Raw genomic sequence first — 26,449 nt, forward strand, 5'->3', positions numbered from 1 at the left:
TGGGAGAGAGTTTGTCTTGTGGTTCTCTGAAGAGGAGAAACCCAGAAACCCAAACTTCTTGCATTGCGTTGGTTTGAATTGAGCCACATGCCCATTTCTGAATCAATTCATTCCCGAACGGGCTTAGGCCTAGGTTCCTGAACCAGTCTCTACTTAGAGGACCAAATTACAATTGCTTAGTATGGACCAGTTAGAATCTGTCCGTGGAGCTGGTACCAAACCCTCAAACCATGCTATTGCAACACATGGGTGGGGTCAGGGAGGTCAACCCTTTATCCCTGTATTTACTGCAGCATGGGGAGGGAAAGAAGTGAAGATAATAGAAAACCACTCTTCAGCAAAAGGCACTGAAGATCCAGACTTTCTTTTTCACTTCATTTCTTTCCATTCGTTTTCTTTCCCTATTGAGTAGGCTGCAGAAGCTGCTGTTTGGAAGCTCATGAGCTCATTCTGCCTGCTGGCTATTCCCACTGCTGCTCCATTCTGGTCTGAAGATGGATTGTCCATTTGAACTCATGATTTCCTGCACAGTCACTGCTTAAATACCAGACATATTCGAATCAGCTTAGGCCTTCGGCCAGTGGTATCTGTGTCTTTTCTTCCCAAATCATGATGGGCTCAAACCTGCTTTCAAGTGCATCTGCTGCTCTGACTTCCTGAAATTATTAAAATCAGACAGTACCTTGGGCTTAGACCCTCAGGCTTCATCCGCCCCATGGGTCTGCATGGATTCTGGTCTAGTTCTTTCCCTGTTATTCTGTCCTGTGCCATCTGAGCCTGACCGGCCATCTCTCTTTCTCTGCAGCCTCCGGCAGAGCCCTCCTTAACTCCCACAGCCCCAGGACAGGACTCTTGCAGCCTACCCCTCTCTGTGGGCACAGCCTGAGGCGCCACTTGTCAAGAGCCCCAGGACAGGACTCTTGCAGCCTACCCCTCTCTGTGGGCACAGCCTGAGGCGCCACTTGTCAAGAGCCACCACATCTTTTCTTATCCGTTTAACACCACAAACCGACTTGGCACGGCCTGTGGCTCCCAGTCCCCTGTCCACCATCCTCAGTCCCTTGGTTTCCACACCCCTACTCCACACCACGGCTGCTGCAGTATGATGCAGTTTCCCAACCCATCTGCTCTCTGGTCTGTGCACAAAGGTCCCCAGTTACCCACGAAACCAGGTCGTGCCTGTTCTCAAGACAGTGCTCAAGCATCAGCTCTTTCTGGAACGGATGCTGCCATAGAAGTCATGCCCAACTGCTTAAGTTACGGGGTTTTATTGGGGTGGAAGGCGATTGATTGGCTATTGGGGAAACAAAGCAAAGGCAATTTTATTGGCTGTTAGGAAGCAGGAAGTGCTTGGAGCTAGTGGTTATGGGTAGGCAGGAGGGACCTTGGGCCTTGATTGACTGCTGGGGAAACAAAGGGAAGGTAATCTTATTGGCTGTCGGGAAGCAGGAAGTGCTTGGAGCTAGTGGTTATGGGTAGGCGGGCTTTCCGGGGCGGGCGCGGGGAGGGGGGGGAGTGGGGGGCAGGGCATGCAGAGCAGACTGCTACCGGGCAGGGTTTGATGGGGCTTCTTTAAAAAATTTTCCTGCAGGGTTTATCAACAGTGGCTGGGTGTTGAATGCCTAATTTAGTGCCGAATGCGCGCTTGGGTCTGGTATGTGGAGGCGGGTGTGGGGAAGCAGTGAGGCAAGGCCAGATGACGAGCTCTGGTGATGACGCAATTATCAGGCTCGGAGAGAGATGGATATGTCCGTTTAACCCTCTGTGAGGCAGCCGGCCTTACAGTAGGCACAGCAGGTGGCGGGGTTTGTGCCGGGTTCTTGCTGCCTGCAGGTCCTACCGTAGGACTGTCACTGGGTGCCTGGTCCCAGAGTGGATCCGCTGGTTGTCATAGTGCCATCGATGTGAAAGCTGTGTTCGACTTCACTGCAAGTGGCTGGATTCCTCTGGTGATGGAGGACAGGGTCCACAGCTAACAGCTAATGCATGTACTCTCAACAGGGTGACATCACCCCGGGGCAAAAGTTTATTCAAAAGTTGGGGCAAAAAATCTTGGAAATGCCATTGATTTATGGTCCTCTAAAGTCCTTCGGTCCATGACCAATATGCAGTAGATCTGTGTATTACTGAAGCAGCTCACCGTCTGGGGTGACACCTGAGGTTTGTTTCTCATGGCCACGGAGATCAAGGATGTGGACATACAAAGGGTGAGGTTAAGAGTAGAAATTTAATTGGTAAAAGAACCAGACTATCACTCTGCTACAGAGAGGGGTCGTTGCCTATCCACAGTGAGATGCGGGGGGTTTTATAAATGAGCTAGTGGGGAGGTGGTGTCTGATCTACACAGGACATGAAAAACCAGTTAGAACCGTATGCTGTCTGCATAGGGCATGACTCTCTGGCAGCCCCCACCCCAATCTTTTATTATGCAGGTGGGTTCTCTGCCTGAGTTTCTCTATGTTGCCCATTTCTTACTGTACACATGCTAACAAAAAAGGGGAGGTGGAGCTTCCACAGTGGACATGCCTGGGCCCAGGCAGCCTTTTTCTATTGGTGCATCTGCTGGCATTCCTCGTGCAAGCTTTCAGCTTCCTTCTCTTTGCTTCTATCAGCAAACAAGCTTTCAGCTGTGTTTGCAGCTCAATCTTTCTGGCTGTTCTTTGTAAGAAGAAAATGGTTTATTGGGCTGCTTTTTGTTAGAAGGGAAGTTCTGCTGAGGACTCTTGCCCTCACTATCTGCCAAAATAATTTCTTTCTATCTCTTGTATCATTACTACTTTATGAATTAGGAAATAAATGTCCAAAAGGCTTCTTGAGAAAAGGGTGGCAATGATAAGAAGGTTGAGAAAAACTGGGCTAATGAGTGGTCTGTAAGCCAAGGAAGAGGAATTCTGACCAGGGCTACGATGGAAAATGAAATTTCTGCATGGCCAAAAGGCACCTGGCCCTGAGGGTGAGTGGAGCTGAGCTCAGCTGCTGTGGAGTACAGCCCTGAATCTTATCTACCCAGAGAAGACCCCTCCTTTAGTTTGCACGTGGCAACTGGGGTGCTTCTGGTCGCCCTGGTCTGGCTGCCCCGCTGCTTGCACTTGGCTGTGTGGGGAGGTTCTGGCTAAAAGAAAATCAAGAAGTTTGCCTATTCATTGCCTGGCATATTTTTATTGGGCATTTTTTCTTGTATTATTATTTGTAAGATTTTTAAAAATTTAAAGTTTTTAAAATAAGAGTTGGATTATGGACAGGCCAGCCCAGCAGGGATCTGATTCATAGAGGGTACTGCAATAAATCAGAAATGTGACCTCAGGACATGTGAGTCCTTCTATCACTGCAGACTTAGTGGTCCTGCTCCCGCAGGTGCAGAAAAATGCTTCTTCAGGAAAGAAGGAGGTAGTGTGGGAGCGAGAAGACACCAACTGGTCCCTGTGCTTTTGTCACCAGGTAGGTGCTCAAGAGGCTCTCAGCTGAAAATCAAGGCCAGCTGAAACTCAGATGCATGTCTCTGTCCTATTTCCTGGGCATCAGTTGTATTATCTTCAGTAGAAATCCTTTCATTTGCCTTATAGATCATTTAATCCTGAAAGTCCCAAAGGAAAACTAAAGAGAGAACAAAAACTGCAGAAAAGTGAGAAACTTGCCAACTTATGTTTTTCCCCAAAACATTCACTCTGTATTGGCCTGGGAAAAAGGATTAGTCATGAACATGTATTATTTATTTATTTATTTATTTTCTTGTGCTGAGATATGTTTGAATATTTTTTTATTTTTAAAAACAGGGTCTTGCCCTATTGCCCAGGCTGGAGTGCAGTGGTGTGATCATAGTTCACTGCAACCTTTAACTCCTGGGATCAAGGGATCCTGCCTGCTCAGCCTCCTGAGTAGCTTGGGACTATAGGCATGCACCACCACACCCAGCTAATTTTGTTGGTTTGTTTTTTGTAGAGACAAATCTTGCTGTTCCCCAGGCTGGTGTTGAACTCATGGCCTCAAGTGATACTCCTGCCTTGGCCTCCCCAAATGCTGGGATGACAGGCATGAGTCATTGCTCCTTGTCTTTACCTGTAATTTTAACCTCTTTTCTTCTTTCCACATTTGAGTCTTTGATCAACCTGGTATTTATTTCAGAAGTGTGTATCTACTTTAACTTTTCTTTTTCTTTTTCTTTTTTTTTTTTTTTTGAGACGGAGTTTCGCTCTTGTTAGCCAGGCTGGAGTGCAATGGTGCGATCTCGGCTCACCGCAACCTCCGCCTCCTGGGTTCAGGCAATTCTCCTACCTCAGCCTCCTGAGTAGCTCGGATTACAGGCACGTGCCACCATGCCCAGCTAATTTTTTTGTATTTTTAGTAGAGACGGGATTTCACCATGTTGACCAGGATGGCCTCGATCTCTTGACCTTGTGATCCACTCGCCTCAACCTCCCAAAGTGCTGGGATTACAGGCTTGAGCCACCACGCCCGGCTACTTTAACTTTTCAATAAGAAAAGTCAGCTGCCCAAAACCACTAATTGAATGATCATCAGTTCTCCACTGGTTGGTAATACCATCTTTATCCTATATCAAGCTTCCAAATATACATATATGTATACTTATATATAACATATTCATTACATATTATATTAATATTTATTCTTTATATACTTATATTCATATACATACAGGTCAAATTATGGGCTCACTGTTCTGATTCACTGATCTTTTTTTAAATCAAGACTTGCACAGACACCAAACTTTTTTCAAATGAGTTTCATCGAGGTATAATTTGTGAATTATACATTGCGCATATTGTATAATTGTTAATTGGACAATATGTTGCACATATTTATAGTTTTGTAAGTTTTGACTTTTACACCCATGAAGCCAGTCCTACAGGCACAGCTGTGTCATCACCGCTGAAAGTCTCCTGGTGCCCTTGGCAATCCTTTTCTTTGGCCTCTCCAACTCCAGATCCCTGGCAACTGACGATTTCCTTTTATAGGGGTTGAGGGACCTTTCTTTCCATCTTCTAATGGATCAATAATTTAAGTCTCTGGAATCAACTGACAGTAGACAAACAGGAGAAAAGACATAAAAGTTTGTTATGTGCACATGCGCACAGGAATCACACAAAATACTAGACTCAAAAATGGGCCAGATGGTTGAAGCTTAAATAGCATTCTGAGCTACAGAAAGAAATGGGCGAAGGAAATGGGGCTTGGAGCCTCCTGAAGCGTGATGGTGACAAGCTGTGGGAGAGTTGGGGGAGAAATTGCACCGCGAACAAAGGCTGTCTTGTAATGCAGGCAATCTCTCAGGTAGCCGCCTTCAGAAGAATAGGTGAGAGTCTCTCTGGGCCTGGTGACCTGGATGGAATTTTCGCTTCCTCTCCTGCAATACAAGTTCAACTTCTCTGGTTAATGTAGATTTCAGGAAAGGGGTTCATGACAGTGGCATTCTTTCTGAAGGAACTTCCCTTAGCCAGATAAATAAAACTTCAGAGAAAGCTGCTTCCCATGCTTTGAGAGAGAGGATGGAGAGACAGCGGGGTAGAGAAAGGTCAGAGAGATCTTGATTCTGAGGCTGCTTCTTTAGTTCAAAGCACTCAGCATGTCAATGTGCCTTACTTTGGATATCATTCTCTGAGCCCCAGCATTTTCCATCACTGTGCAGGTTGTACTTTGTAGAACTCATGTCAGTGGAATCATACAGTAGGCACTTCTTTTTTGACATCTGACAAAGGGCTAATATCCAGAATCTACAAAGAACTGAAACAGATTTACAAGAAAAAAACAAACCCATCCAAAAGTGGGCAAAGGATATGAACAGACACTTTTCAAAAGGAAACATCTATGAAGCCAACAAACATATGAAAAAATGCTCATCATCACTGGTCATTAGAGAAATGCAAATCAAAACCACATTGAGATACCACATCTCATGCCAGTTAGAATGGTGATCATTAAAAAATCTGGAGACAACAGATGCTGGAGAGGATGTGGAGGAATAGGAACACTTTTACATTGTTGGTGGGAGTGTAAATTAGTTCAACCATTGTGGAAGACAGCGTGGTGATTCCTCAAGGATCCAGAAATAGAAATTCCATTTGATTCGGCAATCCCATTACTGGGTATATATCCAAAGGATTATAAATCGTTCTACTATAAGGACACATGCACATGAATGTTCATTGCAGCACTGTTTACAATAGCAAAGACCTGGAACCAACCCAAATGCCCATCAATGATAGACTGGGCAAGGAAAATGTGGCACATATACACCATGGAATATTATGCAGACAGAAAAAACGATGAGTTTGTGTCCTTTGTAGGGACATGGGTGAACCTGGAAACTATCATTCTCGGCAAGCTGACACAAGACCAGAAAATCAAACACCGCATGTTCTCACTCACAGGTGGGTGTTGAACAATGAGAACACTTGGACACAGGGAGGGGAGCATCACACACTGGGGTCCATTGGGGGGAACTATGGGAGGGATAGTGGGAGGGAGGTTGGGGAGGGATAACATGGGGAGAAAGGTATAGGTGATGGGGGGATGGTAGCAACAAACCACCTTGCCATGAGTGTACCTATGCAACAATCTTGCATGATTTGTGCATGTACTCCAGAACCTAAAGTACAATAATAATAATAATGATAAAAGACAGGATGTACTTTATTAGAGAAACTCTTATTAGCTTAGAGATGGCACTAGAGAAACCTGTGAACAGACTTTACTCCATGACTGTCTTCTCCTGTATTTACTATATTTACTTTTCCACAGTTTCCTATCTTTGGAAGCCTGAGGCTGTTTTATTTTGTCTTGTCATTTCTCTAAAATTTATTGTCTTTGTTGTTGTTGTTGTTATTAGATATTTGATATAAGCCAAATTCCTAAACTACTGCCTGAGTCACTTTCCACTGAGGCACTGCACACATTAGTAAATTGATTTGTTTCTCTCTTGTGCATCTGTCTCTCTCAACTGCAAACTTTTTTTTTTTTTTTTTTTTTTGAGACAGAATCTTGCTCTGTGGCCCAGGCTTCAGTGCAGTGGCATGATCTTACCTCCTGGATTCAAGCAATTCTTGTGCCTCAGCCTCCTGAGTAGCTGGGATTACAGGCATGCACCACCACATCTGGCTAATTTTTGTATTTTTAATAGAAATGAGATTTTACCATGTTGGTCTGGCTGGTCTTGAACTCCTGGTCTCAAGTGTTCTGCCTGCCGTGGCCTCCCAAGTGTGGGGATTATAAGCATGAGCCACTGTGCTCGGCCTAACGACAAACTTTTGTGGGCTGAAAATATTTTTTTCTCATTCTACAATAGAAATTTCTCATTTCTATTCTCTCTTTATAATAATTACATTTTTAGTTTTTATAAAGAAGGTGATATGAACATTTATGTACAAGTTTTGTTTGGACATATATTTTAATTTCTCTTGGATAAATAAATAGTTATGGAATGACTCCCAAAGAAACTTTCTGCCAACACTTGTCCACATATCACCAACACTTGGAATGATCAATTTTTTTTTTTTTTTTTTTTTTTTTTTTTTTTTTTTTGAGTCAGATCCTTGCTTTGTTGCCCAGGCTGGAGTGCAGTGGCTGGATCTCAGCTCACTGCAACCTCCGCCTCCCGGGTTCCCGCAATTCCCCTGCCTCAGCCTCCCGAGTAGCTGGGACTACAGGCATGTGCCACCATGCCTGGCTAATTTTTGTATTTTTTGGTAGAGCCAGGGTTTCACCATATTGGCCAGGCTGGTCTCGAACTCCTGACATCTTGATCCACCTACATCGGCCTCCCAAAGTGCTGAGATTACAGGCGTGAGCCACTGTACCCCAGGGATCAATTCTTTTTAGTGTGTAGTGACAGCTCATTATAGGTTTTTCTTTTTTTTTTTTTTTTTTTTGAGATGGGGTCTCACTCTGTCCCCAAGGCCAGAGTGCAGTGGCACAATCTCTGCTCACTGCAGCCTTGATCTCTGAGGCTCAAACAATCCTCCTACCTCAGACTCCTGAGTAGCTGGGACAACAGCATGTGTCACCATGCCCAACTACTTTTTGTATTTTTTTGTAGAGATGAGGTTTTGCCATTTGCCCAGACTCTCGTGTTGAACATCTTCACATGATACTTTGCTATCTGTGTATCTTCTTTGGTAAGGTGTCTGTTCAAAACTTTGTCTAAGTGTTTTTATTGGATTGTTTTCTTATTTTTGAGTGTTGTGTCCTTTATATTTTCTAGATGTAAATATTTGATCATATATGTGATTTTCAATTTTTTTTTTCAGTTTGTGACTTCTCTAGCTTTTTTCTAAAATATGCTTCCTGGTTTAGTGGCATCCAATAAATGTTGAAATATTATGTTTTTGTTGTTAGTACTAAATATTTTGTATCTTTCATGTAAGCTTTTCCTTAACCTTCAAATTATTTCAGAAATCTGCCTTTTAATTTCTAAAGGTATTTTTATGTTTTCAATTACAAAGCTACTATTGTTTGTATTTTTATTGCAAGCAATAATCTGATTTATGTGATATAATTTTTTGGGCTGTGTTGAGAATAGGTTTCACAGAAGATTGCATATTGTATTTTTTGGGATGTACATCAGGCTATTGATTATATTGTTTGAATCATTTGTGCTCTTATGCTTAATGGAACAGTTTCTGATGGAGATGTGTTAAAAAAACCACTATGATTATGAATTTGTCAATTTCTACTTTTGCATTCTGGTAATTTTTGGCATATGTATTTCAAGGGTATTTTGTTAGGTGAAGCAAATTTATGATTTCTATATCTTATTAGTTATCTTTTCCTTTGATTATTACTCCCTCTTTCTCTTTATTAGTATTGCTGGCCTTAATTCTGTTTAACTAAATTAATAGGATTAAATTGGCCTTCTTTTCTTTTCTTTTCTTTTTTTTTTTTTGAGGCGGAGTTTCGCTTTTGTTACCCAGGCTGGAGTGCAATGGCGCGATCTCGGCTCACCACAACCTCCGCCTCCTGGGTTCAGGCAATTCTCCTGCCTCAGCCTCCTGAGTAGCTGGGATTACAGGCACGCACCACCATGCCCAGCTAATTTTTTTTTGTATTTTTAGTAGAGACGGGGTTTCACCATGTTGACCAGGATGGTCTCGATCTCTTGACCTCGTGATCCACCCGCCTCGGCCTCCCAAAGTGCTGGGATTACAGGCTTGAGCCACCGCGCCCAGCCGAAATTGGCCTTATTTTCAAAATTTTATGCCAATTTTTGAATAAAAAGCCTAGATATTCTATAAAAAACCTCTAGGAGTTTCTGTCTTTTAACTAGTAAGTCAAAATATATTTACATTTATTATAATTACTATGCATCTGGACTTCTTTCTATCATTTTATTTTGTGTTGACTATGTTTTTCTTTGATTCTTATTCTTTCTTTTTTTTTTTTTGAGATTGCATTTTGTTTTGTTACCCATAATGAAAGGTAGTGGCGCAAACATGGTCGCTGCAGCCTAAACCTTCTGGGCTCAAGTGATCCTCCAGCCTCAGCTTCCTGAGTAGCTGGGACCACAGGTAAGCACCACCACACCCAGCTAATTTTTAAAAAAAATCTTTTATAGAGACAGAGTTTCTCCATGTTGCCCAGGCTGGTCTTGAACTCCTGGGTTCAAGCAATCCTCCTGTCTTAGCCGCCCAAAGTACTGAGATTCATGAGCCACCATGCCAATCAAGTTCTTATTTTTTCTTTACTGCATTCTATTGAACTAAAACAGCTTTTTCTTTTACTTTTTTCTCTTTCTCTTTTCCTTCTTTTTATAAAAATGTTTCTTTTGTTCTGTGGGTTTGGAGATTATTAATAGAAGTTCTATTTCTATTCATACACACACAAATATATATGTATAATTTTAATTTTTCTAACAAAGTCTAAGGTTAATAAATATCTTTATCCTACTCATGAACATCGAGCTTAGAATGCTGTAACTTCCCTTTGAATCCACTTATTATCTTCCATGTTATTGTTATCTATTATTTTAGCTCAACGTTTGTTTGTAATCTCTTTAAAAAGAGTTGTTATTTTTACTTTTGAGATAGCTGTTTATTTAGAGTTTCCAAGTTTCCTGTTGTTTGTTTTAAGCTCATTGCTTCATGCACTCTTTTCCTTTCTGGGCTAAATTTTCTTCGTGCTGAAGTAATAACAGTAATTCCCCACCGTGGGCCGGGCCCCCTGCAGGAGCTTGCCCTCCTTGGCTCTTTCATCCTCAGTCTTTGCCTCTGGGTGGCTTGCCCCAGGGCGTTTCTCCATGTGCCTCTGCTTCCTTCCTTACAGACCAGCTGGAGATTTCCTCCTACCTGCCCACTAGGCAAGGTTCCTTCTCTCTTTCTCTTAGCACTTTCTCTTTTTCTCCTAGCACTTTCTTTTTCTTGCTTTTGAGCTTGGGTATATACTGCTGAATAACTAATTTTACCAAATTTCCATGCATTTGAAGAAGGAAGAATGTAGATGAGATATCTCCACTGAAGTCTCAACATATCCTTAGAGAGTTTGGGCTTGGCTATCGGGCGTCATGTGGCATTGTAATATCCAGTGAAATTTCAGTGAAAGGGTGCTTTCTGTGTCTTTTTTTTTGACAGCTCACTGCAACCTCCACCTCCTGGGTCCAAGTGATTCTTCTGCCCCAGCCTCCCGCGTAGCTGGGATTACAGGAACACACCACCATGCCCAGTTCATTTTTGTAATTTTAGCAGAGACAGAGTTTCACCATGTTGGCCAGGCTGGTCCCAAACTCCTGACTTCAGGTGATCAGCTCACCTCATCCTCCCAAAATGCTAGGATTACAGGCATTAGCCACCACATCCAGCGATTCTATCTTCTTTATTTGAATACGTGAGCTCAATTATAGTGGAAGTGAATTGAGAGTATTATGGCATGTAAAACTGGAACCAGTGAGTCTCAAGTCACTTCATATCCTGTTCCTGAAATGCTTTTTAGGAGTAATATTAATCAGATGATATCAGTTCTGGTCCTTATCACTTGTAAATGAAGTGTGATTGTTCAGTTTAATAGCAAGTGCTTATGAACACCACTACTAAAAATATGAGCTGTAGATCCTAGGATACAATTGTACCCCAGTGCCACCTAGAGGAAATAATTTGCATCGAGAGGCCTGGCATGTCTGTTTCTGTACATCCTCACCACTGAAGCACTGCTTTTGCCTTTTGTATTTCTTTTGTAAAATGAGGCCAACCACAAGACAAGTGTGTCATAGAAATAATATAAAATTTCTTATAACTGAAGTCACTAGCTAGTAAGACTTTTAAGGAAGACATGCTAATACTTTTAATTGAAAGACTGTAATTTAGGCTAAAAAAACACTACTGACTAAAAGTGAACATTACTTTTAATTTATAACACAGAAAGTTGTTGAAAAACAAAAATAACTGGCCATCTTAGTGCTCAAGCCAGTGCTGATGCCAGAATTTTTCTTATTCTGTTCTAGAGACATTGGCTCAAAGCTATCTGATGTATCTTCCTAATCTTGGAGTTCCCCTTCCTGGTAAGTGTGTTGTCTGTCTTATTATACTCACTGTGAGATATGAACATTTTGCAGCATTTAGAGAGACTGATGATAGAGTAACGTCATTTACTGAGCACTGGCTTTGAACCAGGAGAATGCATACGAAGTGGTAACTCAGCACGGTAGCGGGGATTGAAATCCTGAAGGTCTTGCCTCTCAGCCTATTAGTTTTTATATCAGCCTTTATTAATTTATAAAAAACAAAAAGTTAGAAGTTACTTGGGTCAAGCACGCAGGCAGGAGGTAGGGATACAGAGATGACTGTTAAAATGTGTTCGACGGGGTTGTTCTCTCGCTGGGGGCCTAGCATCCCCAATCCTGATGTGACGTGATCAGAGGGAGGACGACAGTGCTGTGAAAATGTAAGATAGGAAGGGACTAATTTTAGGGTGGAGAAGGATGGAAGGAAAGTTGGTGACAGCCTCACAGAGGAGCGCGCATTTGCGCTTGTCCTTGAGGGGTGGCTGCATTCATATGGAAAAAGTGACTTCTGGATAAACTTAGTGGATGTACCTCTCCTTTCTCTGGAATTCCCATTCAAACAACCACATCGTGATTTTGAAAACTTTTAAATTGCAAATGATAAAGCAGGAATAGAGAGGACACTGAGATATTCTGGAAGCCAGAAAACCTCTGGATGAGTGGGCAGTGACCTAGCAGAGCAGAGCAGCAGGAGGGGAGGGAAGCCCAGGCTGAAGCTGCCTGTGCAGCAGGGCCTGGAGAGGCTCAGGACCCAGAGGCCCAGATCCTCCGAAGACACAGGGGGGGCTGACGCTGGGGGGGGACTGGTTGAAAGTCTGCAGGAGAAGTAAGTGGGTCCCTTCGTCCAGCGTGGTCAGGTCGTTACCCCTTCCTTCTACGGGCAGAAGACTGTGTGCTTCTCCGTGAAGACCCTGGACCACAAGAACCCTGAACTCAGGGACGCCAGGAACAGTTAAGGTGAGAGATCCGCTGATGGTGAGATCCCCTAGAGTCTTCCCCACTCATTGCTTAGGACAATGGCAACCAGGCTCCTAGCTCACCAGCGGGATACCGGAAGAGTTCTCTCTGGGAAAACTGAGCAGCCCAAGTGAAATACCTACAGATACTGACAACAGTGTATGTCACTCATTCTCCCTGCAGTGAAAATCCCTGTCCCCACGTTCTGTCCAAGCACGAAGAATTCCAACCACTTTGAGATTTACTCTTAAACATCAATGAGGAGGCAAATTATTACAAGACTTTGGGGAAAGTTTTGAACATTAAAGACAGGTCAGTAAGAAACAAATGGCAAAGACGTGAACAAATAGAAAAAAAGAGTTTAGAGGAAATAGAGACACTATACAAAAGAGCAGAAAACTCCTCCTCCCCAGCTCCCCTGCAAGTCCCTACTTGTAATCTTGAAAAGACTAAGGCAGGCACAGGCAGAAGTTTTTGCAGCAGGTGTTCCTTTCAAACAAGAAGACAGAGCTTTTCTAGGAAAGATGCCCTTGTCCTTCCCCATCCTGTTTTTCCTGGGATGTGGACACAATACCTGGAGATACAGCAGTCATCTTGTGACCATGCGAATGAATGTCACAAGCCAAGAATGGCATCACAGAAAGGTGAAAGGAGCTTGACTTCTGAAGGCCCTGTTGAGATTCATGCCTGGGGTTCTTTTTGTGTGTGACAAATATACTCTTTACTTGTTTATGTCACTGTAGAAGGGTTTCTGTTACTTGGAAATGAACATAATCCTAATTCATTTAACAAACATACTGTTTAGAAATATGGAGAAGACACAGTTAAGAGTTGAGTGGCTAAGACTTGGGGGATGGGAAAATGGGGCAGGGGACTACTGTTTTTCTTTTTCATTTATTTATTTATTTTGATTGAGTCTTACTCTGTTGCCAGGCTGGAGTATACTGGTGTGATCTCAGCTCACTGCAACCTCTGCCTCCTGGGTTCAAGCAATTCCTGTGTCTCAGCCTCCTGAGTAGCTGGGATTGCAGGCGCCCACCACTATGCCCAGCTAATTTTTGTATTTTTTTTTTTTTTCAGTAGAGATAGGGTTTCACTATGTTGGCCAGGCTGGTTTTGAACTCCTGACCTCAAGCAATCAGCCTCCAGAAATGCTGGGATTATAGGCGTGAGCCACCGTGCCCGGCCTGCTGGTTTTTTTTTGTTGTTGTTTTTGAGGCAGAGTCTCATTCTGCCTCCCAGGCTGGAGTGCAGTGGAGCAATCTCCACTTACTGCAACCTCTGCCTCCTGAGTAGCTGGGATTACAGGTATGCGCCACCATGTCTGGCTAATTTTTGTATTTTTTAGTAGAGATGGGGTTTGCCAGGCTGACCCCGAAATCCTGACCTCAGGTGATCTGCCTGCCTTGGCCTTCCAAAGTATTGGGATTACAGGTGTGAATCGCCACGCCCAGTCTGTTTTTCTTTATTGTAAACTTTATAGAATAATTTTTCTTTTAAATTATATTGTTGTATAGCTTTGAGAAAAATAAAAATTTGTTTAAAAAGAAAGAAAAATGAGAGAGGGTAGGACATTCTGCACTAGTGACATGAGCACAGATGTGAGAACTTGGAGTAGGAGGTCACAGGAAGTTGGTGAGGAGGTAGGAGGAGCAGGAGATGAGATTAGAAAGAAGGAAGCTGATTGTCAAAAAGTCAAAAAGCAGTAGGTGCTGTCAAGGCTATGGAGAAAGGAAACACATGCCGTTGGTGGGAATGTAAAGTAGTTCAGCCACTGTGGAAAGCTGTTTGGATATTTCTCAAAGAAATTAAAACAGAACAATCATTCAACCCAGCAATCCCAATATGGGGTATATATGTGAAAGAAAATACATTGTTTTACTAAAAAGACACATGTGCTAGTGTGCTCATCACAGCACTATTTACCATAGCAAAGACAGGGAACCAACTTAGGTGCCCATTAATGGTGGATTGGATAAAGAAAATTTGGTACAGATACACCATGGAATATCATGCAGCCATAAAAAGAATGAAATCATGTTATTTGCAGCAACATGGATACAGCTGGAGGCCATTATCCTAAGTGAATTAATGCAGGAACAGAAAACCAAATAGAGCATGTTCTGACTTATAGGTAGGACCTAAGCCTTGGATGCTCATGGACATAAAGATGGCAGCAATAGACACGGGGACTACTAGAGTGGGGAGATGGAGAGGAGGGCAAGAGCTGAGAAACTAACTATTGAGTACTATGCTCACTACTTGGTTAACAGTGTACCCCAAACCTCAGCATCATGCAATATGCCCAGGTAACAAACCTGCTCATGTACCCCCTGAATCTAAAATAAAAGCTGAAATTATTTTTGTAGAAGTAAAGGAAAAAAAAAAAAAGCTAGAGGCAGGCTATGAAAGGCTCACTTTGCCAAGCTGTAGAATTTGGACAGAAAAAAATGTTCTAAATGTGAATGAGTCAGCCCAGTGGCCAGGAAAACCTAATGGGAGTCATTTCCCTACAAGGGAGCTAGCTACCCATTCCCTGGAAGAGCAGCGCTACAACCAATCCAATTTGATCAGTCAATCAGAAAAAGACGTCTGGTTCCATTTTGACTGTGTTAGTGATTATTTTGAACTGATCTATTTCTCCTGTCTCAGAAAAGAGATAAATAGGAATTTGATACATTAACAGGGACAAAAATGCTATGAATTTTACTAAACTTGAGTGCCAGGGAACAAATACAATAGACCTGTATGGGATTTACATTGGGCAACTTACTTGACTTCTCTGTGTTTCAGTTTTTTCATCTGTAAATTCTTATAACACTACCTACTCCACAAGGTTGTTGGGTGTTCTGATGAGCAAATAAATGCAAAGTGCTCAAAACAGTGCCTGGAAGAAAGTAAATCCTGTGTAAGAGTTTACTACTATTACTGGACATGCCTAGATGTCAAGTAGTAAATATACTTGGAAAAAATCTACTGATGATCCAAATAATAGGGCAAATAACAATATTTTACTGTGTAGATGAGGATTGAAAACACATTACCTATCTGGACAAACAGGAGACAACATCTGAAAGCAATCAAAGGAGAATTAATAAAGAACAACTGGGTAAATTATCTGTGAACAATAGCTTCATAAACGTGCCATTTAAAACCTGGCTTTGAGTAGAAGTTTCACAGAGAGAAAGGGGGAAAGAGTGAGCGAGAAGGTGGGGAGCAGAATAGGCCATTACGGATAAATCTTATGGAGCAAATATTACAGATAAATCTTATGATCTTAGGGAGCATGAGTGAATGATATGATCTGCATCCTATAAAAAGCAAAAGCCTCCTTTGGACACAGTCGCAGACCCGTGCTCAATAGCAGAACGTGCCTCATTATTCCATTTCCTTTGGCTCTTGCTGGGCCCCAGTTGAAAAGTCTATTCAGTCTCTTTTTGTTACATTTCCAAAATTCACATATTGGAAAAAGTTGAGAGGAGTATAGCAATCTTGACCTGGTGTGTGGAAGAAAAGAGGAATATGGAAAGTTTATGATAAGCACCAAAACTAGCTTGATGCTGACTTGACCCCTTGTGGCTAATGTTTGGAAGAGAGAGACATCGATTATTCTAATTAGCCATGAATAGTGGGATAAGAAACTGCAATGGAATATGCCTGCAGGAAGAATTGTACTGACTATTAGGAATATCTTACATGAGAATGGATCTATCAGTGGGACCTGCTGCCAATGAAGGCTAGGAATCATGTTGGGAATCTTATGGGGTCGGAGACATAAACATGAACTCAAAGTTGAGAGAATACTGTGATCACTTAAGTCCAGCCCAGGCCAGTCTGCCCTCCCTCTTTCTCTGAGTATAAATTTCCTTTACTGATCTCGAAGCCAGGGACTGCTAGATGATCATGATCATTTTGTAGATGATTAAAAACACACTCAAGTGCATCTCATTCCAGCCACCTTCATGGCTGCTCGGTGCTGATTGATGGTGATAATTCTATTCCCCATGGTTTTCCTAAGGCTGCAATGGAAACCTCTTTTGTTTTTGTCTGTATTCACTCGATCTCATAAGGAAACCACTGAGGGGTCACTTTTACTACCATTACTACATGAGGTCGAAGCAAATGGAAGAAACAGGAAAAAGTGGTGTAGGGCTGGAAACAACACAAATGCAGGCCTGTGGAGGGTTTGTCAGTGCTGTCCTGCAGTCAGGTCAAATGTCCCATTCTCAAATATCACCTTCTCAGAAATGTCTTTCCTGACCTTCCTTTTTAAAGTAGGTCTCTTCCAACTGGGCCTGGTGGCTCACACCTGTAAACCTAGCACTTTGGGAGGGTGAGGCAGGTGGATCACCCTAGGTCAGGAGTTCGAGACCAGCCTGATTAACATGGCGAAACCCATCTCTACTAAAAATACAAAAATTTACTAGGTATGTTGGCGGGTATCTGTAATCCCAGCAACTCGGGAGCCTGAAGCAGGAGAATGTCTTGGAGGCAGAGGTTGCAGTGAGCCAAGATCACACCACTGCAGTCCAGCCTGAGAAATAGAGCGAGACTGCAACTCAAAAAAAAAAAAAAAAAAAAAAAAAAAAAAAAAAAAAGAAAGAAAGAAAAAAGAAAAAGAAAAAAAAGAAAAAATTAAGTAAAAATAAATAAGGTAGACTCTTCCATGCCCAGAGGCAATACCTTAACCAGGCACCTCTTCAACAATGTATTTGCTACCTTGTCATTATCTGCCTCCCTCACTAAGTGCAGACTCCAAGAGCCAAGTCACATATCACCTAACATCTGAGATGGTGCCTTGCATTTAAACACCACTTTCTGGAGGCTGGGCATGTTGACTTATGCCTACAATCTCTGCACTTCAGTAGGCTGAGGCAGGCAGACTGCTTGTGTCCAGGAGTTGAGTTTGAGACCAGCTTGGGCAACATAGCAAAACCCCGTCTCTACAACTAGCTAGGCATGGTGGTGTGCACCTGTAGTCTCAGCTACTTGGGGGTTCTGCCCCAGGAGGATGGCTTGAGCCTGGGAGGTCAAAGCTGTAGTGAGCCGAGATTGTGTCACAGCACTCCAAACTAAGTGACAGAGCAAGACCCTGTCTCAAAAAATAAAAATAATGTATGTATATAGGACTATTATTTAGGGATTTTCTAGCTTGGGCAGGTTAACATGTCTAGGAAAGCCTACATATTTTCTTTTCTTTTCTTTTCTTTTCTTTTCTTTTCTTTTCTTTCTTTCTTTCTTTTTTTTTTTTTTGAGATGGAGTCTTGCTCTGTCATCAGGCTAGAGTGCAATGGCATGATCTTGGCTCACTGCAACCTCTGATTCCCTAGTTTAAGCAATTCTCCTGCCTCAGCCTCCCAAGTAGCTGAGATTACAGGCATGAGCCACCACACCCAGCTAAGTTTTGTATTTTTAGTAAAGACAGGGTTTCACCATGTTGGCCAGGCTGGTCTCAATCTCCAGACCTTGTGATCCACCCACCTCTGCCTCCCAAAGTACTGGGATTCCAGGCGTGAGCCACCACACCTGACCAACCTGCATATTTTATCTGACTAAACATGTGCATACAAGAGCAAGAGCTGAGACAGGAAAAAAACAAACTGATGAGAACAAAAGGCTGAAGTTAGAGATTCAGGCTTTCCCTCTGTAGCCTGTAGATTTATGGGGCGATCACGTGTACCGGCTTCCCTTCATCAGTCCTGGCTTATACCTGCTGTACGGCTATCATTCTTGGTAGTGTCCCTTTACAGCTTCAGAAGTTTCCTGGGTTGGATGATAAATTATATGTTCATGATATCTGTGAGGATCTGTTCCCTGCCTTTCGGTCCCTAGTCACAGTCACAGTGTTTGCTGAGATGACGATGAAATACTTGTAAGATGGTGGAAGGTGTTACAGTAATTTCGGAGTTCACAAACGATGTAAGAAACCCTCAAATATTTCTTGACTCTCATAATATGTTTCTCCTAAGATTCCGCCAGCCAGATGGTCTCTGATTCCTCTTGTTCATTACCCAAGGACGTCTGGAGCCATTGTTTCAGAGGGGCAGTGGGTCTGCCCAATTTACGTGATCTGAAGACAGCTGTGTCTCAGTATCTTCCCAGATTTTCTTAAAGAAATCTTTTATTCAAGGTCCTGCTCTCTTTAGGTCTCAGGAAAGTCTGTTCTTGAGAGCTCTTTGGAGGACAGTTAGAGAGAGGGGCTGTATTCATAACTGCACCTTCCTTTAAGGCTAAGGAGATTTTCTTTGGCCAAGCTTTAACACTGATTCCCTTCTCCTTAAGGATAAGTCTTTCTCCAGGAGGCTTGTGAGTCCCTGACGAGTACTGAAGCCACACTGAGATGTCAGAATCCTTGGGTCAACAGACAGCCCCATAAAGTCTGGTAACACGGGAAACCATCCAATGTGTTAATGTATCTGATCCCTTTAAAGTGGCCAATTAATGTCCGTTTTTTTTTTTTTTTCTTTTTTTAGACAGAGTCTGATTCTGTCACCCAGGCTGGAGTGCAATGCCTCCATATCGACTCACTGCAAAATCTGCCTCCCTAGTTGAAGCAATTCTTGTGCCTCAGCCTCCCTTGTAGCTGAGATTACAGGAATGTGCCATCATGCCTAGTTAATTTTGCATCTTTTTTTAGTTGAGATGGGGTTTCACCATGTTGGCCTGGCTGGTCTCGAACTTCTGTCCCATTAGGCCTCAAGTGATCCTAGTGCCTGTTTCTAAATGACTGGAGAAAGTCATTTGGAGTGATTTTAACAGGAATGTACATCACCCATTATGCCACAGTGGTGAGATGATTAATTTCCCAAACTGGTGATTGATGTGGCCAATGGGATATGGCAGAATTTAGAAATAGCTTATTTGACAGTTGCTTGATATTTTCTTCTGGATGATTGCTTACAGATACTTGTGTATCTACGTTGCTTAAAGCTCTCCTTTATGATAGACTTTTCAATTATGGGATATGTGGCATTTTAGGATGATGGCCAGATGCAGTGGCTCATGCCTATAATCCTAGCACTTTGGGAGGCCAAGGCAGGAGAATCATTGGGGGTCAGGAGTTTGAGACCAGCCTGGGCAAAGTAGCGAGACCTCATTTTTACTGAAAATAAACAAAAGCCTGGCATGGTGGCACATGCCTGTAGTCCCAGCTACTTGGGAGGGTGAGGTGAGAGGTTGGCTGGAGCCCTGGAAGTTGAGGCTGCGGTGAGTTGAGATCATGCCACTGCGTTCTAGCCTGGGTGACAAAGCAAGACCCTGTCTCAAAAAAAAAAAGTTTAAAAAATGTAAAAAGATTTTGTAGCTTCTGATTGCTGAGATTTTCCACTTTCGTAGGACATGTTAGAAAATGCTGTGAATGATCTTGAAGAAAATTTGAAATAGAGTAGCCAGACAGGAGGAGTAAGGTTAGAACTAGTGTTTATTGGGTGCCTGTTACGTGTCGGGCACAGAGCCATGCGCTGCACAGCTGTTAACCCATTTTGTCCTCACAACAACCTTAAGAGGTAGGTACTATTATTTTTCCACTTTACTTAACTTCATAGAAGGGTTATGGACAAAGAAACTGTAGTTAAATGCTTAACACACCGTGTCGTACTGTAGCTGGTGAGGCCATGATCAACTTTCAGGAGCTGACTGCTCTGTTGAGAACTCCTCTATGGGCAAAAGCTGCCTGGGTTTTAACAAAAGAAGAAAATCATTGTCAAGTAGAATGGCAATTAATCCCGGGTTTCACAATTTATAAAGCCCAGTAAAAAGTAAATCCCAAAGCAGTAATGTGTTTCAAATATGAATATGTAACAGCTGTGCTCTTATTTCTTTGCTGAGTATAAGTCTATTATTCTAAACATTTTCTCTGTGTTTAGAACAAATCCTACTTTTATTTTAATGTTCTGACTGTGCCACCCAGCGGCCTATTCTGAATTTAGATCCAATTCTTTCTCTCTCTCTCTCTCTCTCTTTGGCCCCTGACCCCCAGAAGCCTTGTATAGACAGGGCAGAAGTTCTAAAAGAGCAAATTGCTAAATTCTTAATCCTATTTCAACATCTGTTCATGCTTCTGGAATATATACATATTTAATGATTTTTAAAAGAAGTCTCCCCACTCCTATCTAAAAAAAATCCTCACAAACTAATACTCTCACTCTCTCTTTTACTTTCCTTTTTCTCTTTTTTTCTCTTTCTCTCCTTGTCTCCCTTTCTTCCTCCAACCATCCCTTTTTTTCTTTTCTTTTTTGTTTTTAGGGTGTTTCAAGGGAAAATAATCCCTTAATGTCTGTGCTAGAAGTTTGAGGGGTGGGTAAATAGGTGTATGTTCCCTTCTGAGCCCTGAATCCTGAGTCACTGAGGTTTTCTGTTTTTGTTTGTTTTGTAAAGCTGGCACCCATAAGCATGGTTGCACTGTCAAAACTAAACGAGCCTCCACGATTTAAATTATCAGCCAACCAACCATCTAGCTAACTCATCCCCCCAAAATGAAAAAATTATCCAAAAAACTTGAATCTAACAAAAAACCTGCCCAGGTAACTCAGGTCCTCACTTTGGATCAAATCCAGATGACCCTTTTGCCTAATTCTTCCTGCTGTAAATAGAGGGCACGTCTCTGGAAATGCCAAATGAACATTTATTTATAAGCAATTCTTGAGAAATTGTTTCCCTTTAAATATTCAGTCTCTCTTTTTTTTTTTTTTTTTTTTTTTGAGATGGAGTTTCGCTCTTGTTACCCAGGCTGGAGTGCAATGGCGCGATCTTGGCTCACCGCAACCTCCGCCTCCTGGGTTCAGGCAATTCTCCTGCCTCAGCCTCCCGAGTAGCTGGGATTACAGGCACACGCCGCCATGCCCAGCTAATTTTTAGTATTTTTAGTAGAGACGGGGTTTCACCGTGTTGACCAGGATGGTCTCGATCTCTTGACCTCGTGATCCACCCGCCTCGGCCTCCCAAAGTGCTGGGATTACAGGCTTGAGCCACCGCGCCCGGGCAAATATTCAGTCTCTTTTCCAGCTTGTTATTATTATAAAATTATTTTTCTTACAGGATCCACCTTAGCAATGCCATTAGAGAAGGAGCAAGACTTTGGGAGGTGGTTGCTTTCCTGCCTATCTGCTCTTTCACAAAGTGTCTAGTAGTGGCTGGTGGGACATTATGCTGTAGGTGTTGGAAGGTCCTGGTTGGAATTTATGGCGGAGATGTGTCCCTACAAATCTATCACCAAATAGGATGGGCCCCATAGAAGCCTTTATGGTGGGATTCGGATGGGGATCCTGGGAGGCAGAGATGCCAGAATTTTAAGTAGGAGGATGCTGAGGATGGCCTCCAAGCTAGAAGGGCGTAGTGGGGAGGTAGATATGTCCGACAGCTGCGTGTGTGTGGCGCTTCCTACAAAATTCAGCTGAAACTTCTTTTACTGATCAAAGAATGCAGAGGAGGGCAGCTGCTGATGGCTGTGGGTGCGGTGGGGAAGGAAGCCAATCCTTTCAGTCCCTTTGTGGAGGCCCCACCCAAGAGGTGCCCCCTGGGATAGAATCTGAACCTTGATCACACTGGAGCCTGGGCATGTTGGCGAACTGACCATGGGAGATGCCAGGCTAGCATGTTTGCTGAGTCTGGGAGAACGCTCACCTTCCGCAGGAGGGGAAGCAGGATTCCGCGTCTCCATCACTGGAGGGGAGAGGTGCTTCCGGGCATCAACCAGCGTGCAGGGGAGGGGTGGGCTTTTTATGACACATATGAGAGACCCCGAGGGACCCCAGGAAATAGGAAGCCTGGGAGCGAGGGGGAAGTCTGTGCGGGTGGGCAGGGCTGGGGGCCGAAGTTGGGGGTTTGTTTGGATTCGGAGGTGGGGAACGGGGTGGATCTTGTGTTGGGAAGCGTAGGCCAGCCCCAGCGTGGCTTGGAGTTCTTATAATCAATGTGATCTTGTTTGCATCCAGAGACGAGCGAAATTTGGAGGAGCTTGGAGTTTGACCCATACTCTAGACAAGCCTGCCCACTGCACACCGTGTCAGTGCGTCTAGATGCACTTTACAGTCCTGACAGGTGAGGAGCCCTGCCTCTTACGCTGCTGCAGGCACAGGCGCGCAGCTTCTGATTCGATGGGCTCTCCATCGGCTTCCACAATGCCCCCCAAGTCTGGTGTTCTTCCTAGCTTAATAAAGATTCCTGCACGCCCTCCGCTGCATCCCAACTCACAGATTCCGCCCAAGCAATTGCGCTGGCCTTTTTGGGCGGTGAGGTGGCATTCCACTCAACATTGCACACGTACTATTTCAGTCACACGCCGCAGGCAGTTCTGCTTTATCAAAGGGAGCCAGCCCCTCACAACATTGTCAAGCACAGATCCTCTTGGACAAAACTTTGCAGATGTCATATTTACTAAATGTTAGCTCTGCTTATCTTTAAATATGGTTGGATAAATCAAAGTCAGTTTGCCAAAATGTCTTAAGTTTTCAGTTTCAGTCAACTGCAGTGAATGTTTTGGGGAGTCTGCTGTGTGTCAGGCACTGGCTCAAGCATTATCGTCTTGCCAATGCCCTTTGGGCACTCATTATTCTTGCAAAAGGTATAGAGGTTTTTTTTTTAAGTATTTACCGTTACTGATACTTTCATAAAATAGTATCTTTTTTCATTATATCTTAATTTTTTTTTTGCTGGTATATGAGAGAGTAGTTTAAATGTTTTTCTTACTTGTCACTTCATTGAAAACTTTTGTTGATTCTAACTTTGAAATCTCTATTTCTGCCCTTTGTGGCATAGGACTGTATCATTTGCAAATTTTTCTCTTTATGTGCAATATTTATATCTCTGAATAAAATTTCTAAGCATTTTGTAACTCAGTGGAGATTTTTAATTCAAATTATAGGAAGTGCCAAAAATTTACTTTATTTCCATTAGAACTAATATGACACATTTGGTTATGTGGATGCATACCATGTAATAATGAAGTATGTTCTTTGTGGATGGCTGCAGCAGTTTAACATAATTCAATTTTGTTTCTTGCCAGAGAAGCTTTTATTCCAGCATGTAAGTTACTTTTGGAAGTTATATTTATAGAGCAACTGTACCAGAGAAGAGATTTAATAAATATTTCACTGAAAATTTGATTAAGTGTCATATATGAGCTTTTGTAATCTTTGCCTTTTAATCCTCAAGTTGCATATTTGTTGGATTCTTGGGCATCTGGTCCATGTAACAGGCTGGTCCCTGGGAGAAGGGTGGGGCAAGTACTAGGTTCTGGAAAAGAAAATAGGAGTCTGTGGTGTAGGCCTTTCTGGGAAGAGATGGTGGTTCATAGAGATGATGTCCACCTGAGCTGGGGCCCTGAGCTCACACATAGACAACAGGATGGAAATTCTATAATGAATGCCTTGAATATGAAGACTTGTTTGCAACACAAGACATTTTTAGATCTCTTTATAGGTGTGTCAGTTACCTATTTATGGTCTCTCAGCTCTCACCCCATCCTTCATTGCCCGCTCTATGATGATGGAGCTAGGCCTTGTATCTCCCTTTTGCAGCTGGCATGTTGTTAAGCTCTGTCAACAGAGGGCGCTAGATGGGCAGGAAAGAAGAATGGGCATCATCACTTCCAGGTGCCAGTGTTCTAGTTTTGTCTGTTTCTTTTAAATCCTACTGTGGTAGCCAGTGGCATGAGTGGAGGACATCCAGTGGTGCTCACCTCCATTGAGCTTCAGGGGCATCCCACAGGCAGATTCTCAGTGAGTCTAGAAGGCACCTCAGTGGTCAGCTGCTCAGCCTTGAGCCTTCTTCACTTTAGCAGGGTGTTTCCTGATTGCCAGTCCCAGCTGCAGCTCCTTGCCCATAGCTTGGACTACTAGCAACCAGTGAGAGGCTTCTAGCCTGCCAGTCCCAGCTCGTGTTACTCTGTCTGCCACCCTCTGCCTAGCCCAGGTGGACTGGCTCTGGCTCAGGAAAACCCAGAGAGTTTCTCCACCAACCTGTGAGCTGCAAGCACACCTATTCCAGTGAGATCTGAATCCCAGCCTTGGAGAAGTGGGTCCTCTCCTTTTCACCTTTGTTTTTTCATTGAGTACTCTCTTTGGGGTTTCTTTGGAGCTCTCCTTATTCCCATAACTACACAAGTTCATATATGACACTTAATCAAATTTTCAGTGAAATATTTATTAAACCCCCTCTTTGTCCCTATGTTCTATTTATCTCTGGGATGTAGTTAATCCTCTGTTTTTAATTAACAATTCTTTGCATTAAACTTTCCCTGTTAAAACTCTTGTGTGGTTTCTTTTGTCTCCTTATTAGACCCCTACTGATTCAAGATGATAGTACGTAGTTGATAGACATGTTGAGTTTGTTCCTATATATGATTTATTTCCTTCTTATGTAAGGCCTAGAGTAAGGAGAAGTCAGGAGACTGGCAGGAGGTCGGAGCTCTTTGGTGCTGGCCTTAACAGGTGCATGTCCTTAGAAGCTGTCAGCCACATCCAGTGGGGCTGGACCCCTGGCATCTGCTACCCAGATTCACTGAAGATTTCCGCATCTGATGAAACCTCTGGGGAGACTGAATGAGAACTGATGAGGGAACACTGGCATTGCCTCTGGGTGACGGGAACTCGGGGAAAAACCATTTGAATTTCCTGCCTGTCCAGAGGGATGGGAACTCAGAATTGGAATTAAACTGAGTTAAAGAGAGTAAATATGACATTTTCAGTGTATCTGCTTTGTAGTAGTTATACTTTTTATGTTGAATCACTCAGAAAAAATGTAAAGATAAAAATGGATTAAATTTAGTAATGCCTTACATAACCTTACATTTTATGATTTACAAAGTGTTTACATACATTTGAAACCAGTACATATAGCACTTTATTTACTTGTTTTGTCTATAGACACGGGGATTTTCTGCTGGAAGGAAGTAACTCTCAGCCCCACTGGGATCAGAGGCTCACAGCTCTGATAGCTTGAAAAGATTGCTGTAATCATAAGAATGGAAATAGTACTGATAGTCGAGAGCTCGTTAGTACATAGAATGGTGATGATATCATCTTTTGAAAACTCTTAAGAGGCTGCAATCTGGCTTTCATTTGCAAATCTCTGTTCCCACCCTTAGTTTTTCTTTGTTCATATTTTGAGAGAATAAACAATCACTTTTTTTTTTTTTTTTTTGCATTGGAATATGAACTATTCCCAAGAGAAGATGCTCCTCTAAGGGAAAGGCACTGGCCCTGCTTGGGCCAGATAGATAATGACATTGAATGAGAAGTTGGCTGCTGCCACCAGCTGAGATGATGCCAGAAGAACAAAATGACCTGGAGCTTGCTCCTATCCACCCAGCTTCCCATCCTCTTCTTCCTCATTTCTGTTTCCCCAATATTTGCCTCTGATGTGCCCTCAGGCATATTTTTTATTTCTCTACCCTTCTTATTTTAAAATTTGTATACTAATATTTATAAAGATGTCATGATTAGTTAACAATATCAAATTTATTAATAAACACGATATAATTATAATATTGATTTATAAACAAAGTATAAACATGCTAATATTTATAGAGATATAATGAATATATTTTTTATTTGTATAAATTTAAGGAAGTTTGGGAGGCCAAGGCAAGTGGATCACCTAAGGTCAGGAGTTTGAGACCAACCTGGCCAACAAGGTGAATCCCCATCTCTACTAAAATACAAATATTAGCTGGACCTGGTGGCGGGCAGCTGTATTCCCAGCTGCTCAGGAGGCTGAGGCAGGAGAATTGTTTGAACCCAGGAGGCAGAGGTTGCAGTGAGCCGAAATCTCGCCATTGCACTCCAGCCTGGGTAACAAGAGTGAAACTCCGTCTAAAAAAAAAAAAAAAAAAAAAAAAAAAAAAAAATTAACGGGTGTAAGTGCAACTTTGTTTCATGATTATATTGTGTAGAGGTGAAGTCTGGGCTTTTAGTAAAATAATCACCTGAATTATATACATTTTATGCATTAAGAAATTTCTCATCCTTCACCTGCTTCTACTCTTCTGAG

The 26,449-nt window shown here is 42.7% G+C and overlaps 2 long non-coding RNA genes across 2 annotated transcripts; both read left to right on the forward strand.

The window, feature by feature from the left end:
* The first annotated feature begins 1,558 nt into the window (after window positions 1–1,558).
* Window positions 1,559–3,657, forward strand: LOC141584120 (uncharacterized). Its single transcript, XR_012517070.1, has 3 exons — window positions 1,559–1,654; window positions 2,790–2,953; window positions 3,355–3,657. It is a non-coding gene; the product is annotated as an uncharacterized LOC141584120 (long non-coding RNA).
* Window positions 3,658–4,818: 1,161 nt separating this feature from the next.
* Window positions 4,819–23,291, forward strand: LOC141584230 (uncharacterized). The gene is made up of 3 exons (XR_012517140.1): window positions 4,819–6,386; window positions 11,444–11,500; window positions 22,393–23,291. It is a non-coding gene; the product is annotated as an uncharacterized LOC141584230 (long non-coding RNA).
* Window positions 23,292–26,449: the final 3,158 nt, after the last annotated feature.

Source organism: Saimiri boliviensis, chromosome 4 (assembly GCF_048565385.1).
Source record: "Saimiri boliviensis isolate mSaiBol1 chromosome 4, mSaiBol1.pri, whole genome shotgun sequence".
Classification (NCBI taxonomy): Eukaryota; Metazoa; Chordata; class Mammalia; order Primates; family Cebidae; genus Saimiri; species Saimiri boliviensis.